At 46.8% G+C, this 7073-nt stretch overlaps 2 non-coding genes across 2 annotated transcripts; one reads left to right on the top strand and one right to left on the bottom strand.

Annotated features, from left to right (window-relative positions):
- Positions 1 to 4088: 4088 nt before the first annotated feature.
- On the bottom strand, positions 4089 to 4160 carry TRNAH-GUG (transfer RNA histidin (anticodon GUG)). The gene has a single exon. It is a non-coding gene; the product is annotated as a tRNA-His (tRNA).
- Positions 4161 to 4909: 749 nt separating this feature from the next.
- TRNAN-GUU (transfer RNA asparagine (anticodon GUU)) lies at positions 4910 to 4983 on the top strand. The gene has a single exon. It is a non-coding gene; the product is annotated as a tRNA-Asn (tRNA).
- The last annotated feature ends 2090 nt before the right edge of the window (positions 4984 to 7073 follow it).

Below are 7073 nucleotides of genomic sequence, written 5' to 3'. Positions count from 1 at the left end.
TACTGGAGGTATTTGCCAGAGCAATTAGGCAAGAAAAAAAAAAAAGGAATTCAAATTGGGAAGAAAGAAGTGAAACTTTCGCTATTTGCAGATGACATGGTTCTCTATATAAAAAAAAAACCCTAAAGAATCCACCAGAAAACTATAGAAAAAATCAACAACTACAGCAAAGTTGCAGAGTACAAAATCAATTTAAAAAAGTCAGTTGCATTCCTATACGCTAACAATGAACTAGCAGAAAGAGAAATCAAGAACACAATTCCTTTCACAATCACAACAAAAAGAATAAAACACCTAGGAATAAACTTAACCAAAGAGGTGAAAGACCTGTAGACTAAAAACTATGAGACGTTATTGGAAGAAATTGGAGAAGACATAAAGAAATGGAAAGATATTCCATGTTCATGGGTCAGAAGAGTAAACATAGTTAAATTGTCCATACTACCTAAAGCAATCTACAGATTCATTGCAATCTCAATCAAAATCCCAATGACATTCTTCATGGAAATAGAACAAAGGACCCAAATATTTATATGGAACAACAAAAGACCCTGAATAGCTAAAGCAATCCTGAGAAAAAAGAACAAAGCTTGAGGCATCACAATCTCTGACTTCAAAAGACACTACAAAGCTATAGTAATCAAAACAGCATGGTACTGGCACAAAAAAAGACAAACAGATCAATAAATCAGAATTGAAACCCCAGAAATAAAAGCACACATCTGGGGGCCGGCCTGATGGCCCAGAATTTAAGTTCACATGTTCCACTTCAGCAGCCCAGGGTTCGCCAGTTTGGATCCTGGGTGCAGACCTATGCACTGCTTATCAAGCCATGCTGTGGCAGGCGTCCCACATATAAAGTAGAGGAAGATGGGCACAGATATTAGCTCAGGGCCAATCTTCCTAATAAACAAATAAATAAAAACCACACATCTATAGACAGCTAGTCTTTGGCAAAGGAGCCAGGAACATACAATGGAGAAAGAAAAGTCTCTTCAATAAACTGCATTGGGAAAACTGCATTGGGAAAGCTACATGCAAAAGAATAAAAGTAGACCATTATCTTGCACCATATGTAAAAAATTAACTCTTAATGGATTAAAGATTTGAATGTAAGACCCGAAACCATAAAACTCCTAGAAGAAAATATAGGCAGTACACTCTTTGACATTATCTTAGCCACATCTTTTTGATACCATGTCTACTTAGGCAAGGGAAACAAAAGAAAAAGTAAACAAATGGGACTCCATCAGACTACAAATCTTCTGCAAAACAAAGGAAACCATGAACAAAATGGAAAGACAACCTACCAACTGGGAGAAAATATTTGCAAATCATTTATCAGATAAGGGGTTGATCTCCAAAATATAGAAAGAATTCATACAACTCAACAACAACAAAAAACAACCCAATCAAAAAATGGACCTGAACAGACATTTTTCCAAAAAAGATATACAGATGGCCAACAGACACATGAAATGATGCTCTACATCACATATTATTAGGGAAATGCAAATCAAAACTACAATGAGATATCACCTTACACCAGTCAGAATGGCTGTAATCAACAAGACAAAAAACAACAAATGTTGGAGAGGTTGTGGAGAAAAGGGAACCCTCATACACTGCCGGTAGGAATGTAAACTGGTTCAGCCAATAGGGAAAACAATTATGGAGATTTCTCAAAAAATTAAAAATGGAAATACCATACGATCCAGCTATCCCACTACTGGGTATTTATCCAAAGAACATAAAATCAATGATCAAAAGAGATTTATGCACCCCTATGTTCATTGCAGCATTATTCACAATAGCCAAGATGTGGAAGCAACCCAGGTACCCATCAAGGGATGAATGGATAAAGAAGATGTGGTATATATGTACAATGGAATACTACTCAGCCATAAAAAAGACAAAATCATCCCATTTGCAGCAACATGGATGGAACTTGAGGGTACGATGTTTCTTGAAATGAACGAGACAGAAAAAGACAAATACTGCATGATTTCACTCATATGTGGAAGATAACAAATACATGGATAAAGAGAATAGATTAGTGGTTACCAGAGGGGAAGGGGGTTTGGGGGGGTGAGTGAAAGGGATAAAGGGGCACATATGTATGGTGATGGGTAAAAATTAGACTACTGGGGGTGAGCACGATGAAGTGTATTCAGGAATTGATAAATAATAATGTACACGCGAAATTACACAATGTTAGAAACCATTATAATCCCAATAAAATTACTTGGAAAAAAAATATTGATTGAAACCTTAACATGACCGTGTGATGGAGAATCTATCTTTTTTTTTTTTTTGAGGAAGATTAGCCCTGAGCTAACATCTGCTGCCAATCCTTCTCTTTTTGCTGAGGAAGACTGGCCCTGAGCTAACATCTGTGCCCATCTTCCTCTACTTTATATGTGGGACACCTACCACAGCATAGCTTGCCAAGCGGTGCCGTGTCCACACCCGGGATCCCAACCTGAGAATCCTGAGCTGCCAAAGCAGAACGTGCGCACTTAACCACTGGGCCACCAGACTGGCCCCTAGAGAATCTATGTCACACCAAAAGAAACTACAACTATTTCAAATACTTAGTATGGGCATGCAATATAATTAATTAATAGTAACTCATCTCTCAAAAAGTGTATCTACCAATAAAGAGTTAGTTATTTACTGGGAAAAAAAATCGGTTTTCTGGTTCCTGCCTATTTTTCCCCTCTCTGTATTTCTGCCTCTTCCTCCTCTTCTTTCATATGCAGAAAAAGTCAGCTCTCCCTCAGCCTCCAATTTTCAACATAGCACCTAAAGATCAGTGTAGCAAGTTAGGGACCCTCCTTGGGACTCTATGACAAAAAGAGTATGAAGTGGAGTTCTCTGGTTGGGCCAATCTGGCAGATGAAAATGTTGAGATGGTGCCAAAAGTGCAGAAACAGCAGAACTGAAACCACTGGACCACTGAAATAGTCATAAGTAAAAGTTTATTGTGCCCAATTTAGGAATTGGGAGCGCTCAAACCAAATGTGGAATGAGGCTCAGAGTCATATTGTTATAAAGCAGCTCACAGAGTGAGGAGGCAGTGGCTGTTTATTCCTCACAGGGATTGGTTATAACACTCGAGTTTTACTGGTGATAGGGAACTGGTTAAAGTCGCTTACCTCATGCCACTTTTGGGGAACAGTTTAAGTTTCATTGTGATTTTCAGAGCTGCTGACAAGCAGTGGCTCTAGTTAAGTCCACTTGTTTTGCAAAGTAATCTAAAGTAACACTTGCTTGTATAACGAAACTGGTTTGTCTGCTCAGGGAATTTTCAAGTCTGATCTCCATTTGTCTTTGACTTTAACAATTTCCCCTTTTGGTCATGTTCTCAGCCTGCTCCACCAGTGTAGTGTTACTCTCAGTTACCACTATAGATGTAGTCAGACAGAAGAATCATATATTCATTGTTTCCCCTGGTTGAGTCATCAGGATTGAGGGTCCTGTAGTCACGTTACCATAATTTATGTGGTTGTTGTTGAGTTCTTCCAGTTGTCCCATCCTGATGGATACCATTTGGCTTGTGAGTGGCTGCTGACAGGCATTTAAAATCTTTGAGCTTATACAACACAGAGAGGTTAATAGATGGCCCTAAGGAGAACCATAGACAAGGACTGAAAAAGTCCTCGGAGCACAGAGTCCCAGGAGCCAAGGTTTAACCAGCTAAACAGGTCTACAGAAGAGGTGTCACTTATCTGATGAAAAATTTTACCTGGTCTTTAAGATCTTTTAGATTTTGAGTAACACAGAAACAGTATTTTTCATCAATTGTGCCACTGAGCCTCCTGCTGAGCAGTCGGGCATCAAGGACGCTCCTCTTTCGGAGTACCACTGAAGATAAACCATTTACTTCAGTTTACTTCGGCTCAGCCAAGGAACGGAGAACGTCCCCATCCCCATGTTAGAGCACTGTAGGATTTCCTTCCCTTCTGACCGCCTCGCTCCTGGTATACGGTGGAAAAAGCTGCTCTCTGGCCCCCAGGTAAGGGGCGCAGCCCGGTGCAGGATTCAATACATAGTAAAAGCAAAACGCCAGGCATGACAGACAACAGTGCCGTGACTCGGATTCGAACCGAGGTTGCTGCGGCCACAACGCAGAGTACTAACCACTATACGATCACGGCGCGCCACAGTCCCAGGGACAGCTTCTGCCCTTGCTGTATGCATTTTCATGTAATATCATTCCAATTATGTCGCTGCTTTGTCCTTGCACAACCGCGGGTACTCCTATTCTTCTCTCCTCTATGCATGCTCTTCGTTTTACACCCCCCTTCCTTCCTTTCAATTCTGATATATGATTTAAAAAAAAAAATCAAACGAAAAAATTTTCATCTCCCCAAATCTGACCCACGCCTCTGCACAGGCCTCCTGGGAAGTCTCATTGTCCTCGTCCACGCTTCCGCCTCTTCATCTTTACCCCTTTCCACCATCCCTCACCCCCTTTTGCCGGGTCCCTCCCGCCACCGGCCGCAGCCGAGCCGAGGGGAGTGAGTGGAGCGCCGGCGGCGCAGATGGTCGGGTGAAGGCGGAGCAAACGGGAGGAGCCGTCCGTCACCGGAGTGCACGGGGCGTTCAGCTTCCCTTGGGCCCCACTCGGCCCAGGCCCGGGGGGTCGCGGCCCCAGGCGTCTCCGTGGTGCTGGCAGCTGAGGCGGGTGTGGAGCAAGGCGGGGCGAGGCCGCTTGGCTGCTCTTCTGCCTCCGGAATCACGCAACGCTCGGGTCTCAAAGGCGACGCACACGCTGCGCCGACTCCGCCTGTCGGGTTTTCCGAGGCTCTGGAGCCGGCACTGCTGTCCTGCAAGGGCGGGTGGCTCGGCCTAGCGTTGAATCAGCGCCTGCTCTGTTGGGGGGACTGTCGTGGGACTTCTGCGTGTCTCTGTGGCGCAATCGGTTAGCGCGTTCGGCTGTTAACCGAAAGGTTGGTGGTTCGAGCCCACCCAGGGACGAGTGTCTCGCCTTTTTAGGCTGTAGACGTGTTCCTACTCTGCACGTCCTCTCAGGTAAAGGCGGAGAGAGGCCTCCTCCGCTGGTACCCTCCTGTTCTCTGTGTCTTGTGCCCAAAGGGGGCACCTAAGTCAACATCAAAGGTCATCACAGGTCCTCGCGGAAGAGCTCGGGAGGAAAACAGGTCTCTGGGAGTACGGAAATCCCTGAGAGAGTACACACATCGTCGTGACTCGAAGTTCTTTTTCACAATGTAGTTTCTTCCATCATTGGTTTGGACTAGTATTTAACCCTTTCCATACACTTTTTAAATTCACCTCTTCCAGCCTGGGCGACGCTTTGGGCTCTGAGGCCTGACCACAAGGGAACTGGTCTGTCTGCCCTTCTGGTGTAGCTTTAGCACTGTGTGCGGCAGAGCCAAGGACATGCTCTTTCCGGACCTCGGTTTCCTTCTGAGTAAGGGGCGCCCTTGGCTCTCAGCAGGTGAGGAGCGGAGCCGGTCTGCGCCCTGATCGCTGAACTGGCTCAAGCGGCTCTCCTGACAACGGCACGTGTACAGGCTCCTTTTCGTGCCCAGACCAGCTTGACCGGGGGAGCACGAGGCTCCGTCTCCGTGCCTTTGCCTGGAGACCCGGCTTCTTCGGTTGGTTTTCTTTTGTTCCGTCACGCAAATCAACCAGATCCGCAAGTGTGCTGGGAGGGGGAAAGCCAAGTGTGCTTCACAGGAAAGAAGTTCTTGGTTTTGAGAGACATGCTACCTGTCAGCCTGGAGAGAAGATTTCGGCGACAGATGAGAAGGTTAGGGGCTCTCTGGATCTCAAGGTAGGCTGAAGTCAGCCTAGTCCTGCGCCCGCCTTGGACTCACTGACTGTGTCCTGGTCTCCAATGTGACTCAGAGCAGACAACCGAGGCCGGTTTCCTAGCGCTGAGTAATTGAAGTTGTGCCACGTTTCTTGTGAATGGAAAATGCAGCTGCGGCTGCACCTCCACGCCCCCTCCCCTCCTTTTGTTTTTCAAAGGAGAAGGTAACGTTCAGGAAAAAGCAGCATGTTTTCGCTCGGTTTTGGGCCGGAGACCGTCCGTGTGAGAGGCAAACATGATGACCACTACACTACAGAAACAAAGCACGTGGTAACAAGGATATACCTAAGGAAACCTTAGGTCCTGCCACAACCGGTCGAGACACACCCTTTTTTAACTGAAAAATGTCCCAGGAAGCACCAGAGTCCTCGGGCAAGGAGACTGCTGCTCCGGAGAGGCCGTGGCTCAGGGTTTCGTGCCAGCCCCGAAGCGGGGACCCTGGGACCACACAGTTTGACTTCGGGGTCCCGGATCACACACAGGGTTTCCACTTTCAGGACTAGGCGCCCCTGTGCAGGAGTCGCCCCGGCTGATCCCAGCTCCCGGAAGCTGCAGGAGCCGGCGGGTGGGTGCGTCTGAGCCTCATGCGCCCCCCGCCGCCCAACAATGTGGGCGTCGCCCCTGCAGGGCTGTGGACCTGCGCCTCGGTGCCCTTTTCATGCCCTTTTCAGCGGTCTCTCGGCTGTCGGCAAATGACCGGTGCTTCGAAATCTCCGAGAAACCCTAGGACCAGCTCTCTCCTCTGCTCTAATGCGCCGGACCTGCGCGTTCTTTCCTCGCAAGCCCTTTCGCCTTAGCGCTTCTCTGCTGTCCTCTCAGCAAAAGCAGATCTCTTTGATATCCTGTGGGCAAAAGAGGTCCCTCTGGTTCCTGCCCGGGCTGATTTAAAGCCATTGAGAGAGGCCTGTGGACGTGATGGCCATGACCACCTAACAGAGTGCGGTAAAATCTAGGCCATGGAGCAGAGCGACGGCAAGCATAATGGCCAAGAGCAAGGGCTCTGAGGCACACTGCCTGGGTTTGAGTGCTGCCTCTCACCATCACAGGGCTGGGACCCTTGGAAAGTTAGTTCAACCTGACAGTGCCTCTGTGTTCTTCTCTGCAACAAGGGATCTTAACAACCTATACTCAGAATCTGAGGGTCATTATGTGGACTAAATCAATTATTACACAGTCAAGCACTGAGGAACCATGCTGGTCATAGTGTAAAGCTCTGAGAAATCTGTTATCA

This window comes from Equus quagga, unplaced genomic scaffold (genome assembly GCF_021613505.1).
Source record: "Equus quagga isolate Etosha38 unplaced genomic scaffold, UCLA_HA_Equagga_1.0 HiC_scaffold_259_RagTag, whole genome shotgun sequence".
NCBI classification, from domain to species: Eukaryota; Metazoa; Chordata; class Mammalia; order Perissodactyla; family Equidae; genus Equus; species Equus quagga.
The sequence above is the reverse complement of the archived record's forward strand: the minus strand, read 5'-3'. Positions and strand labels throughout refer to the sequence as shown.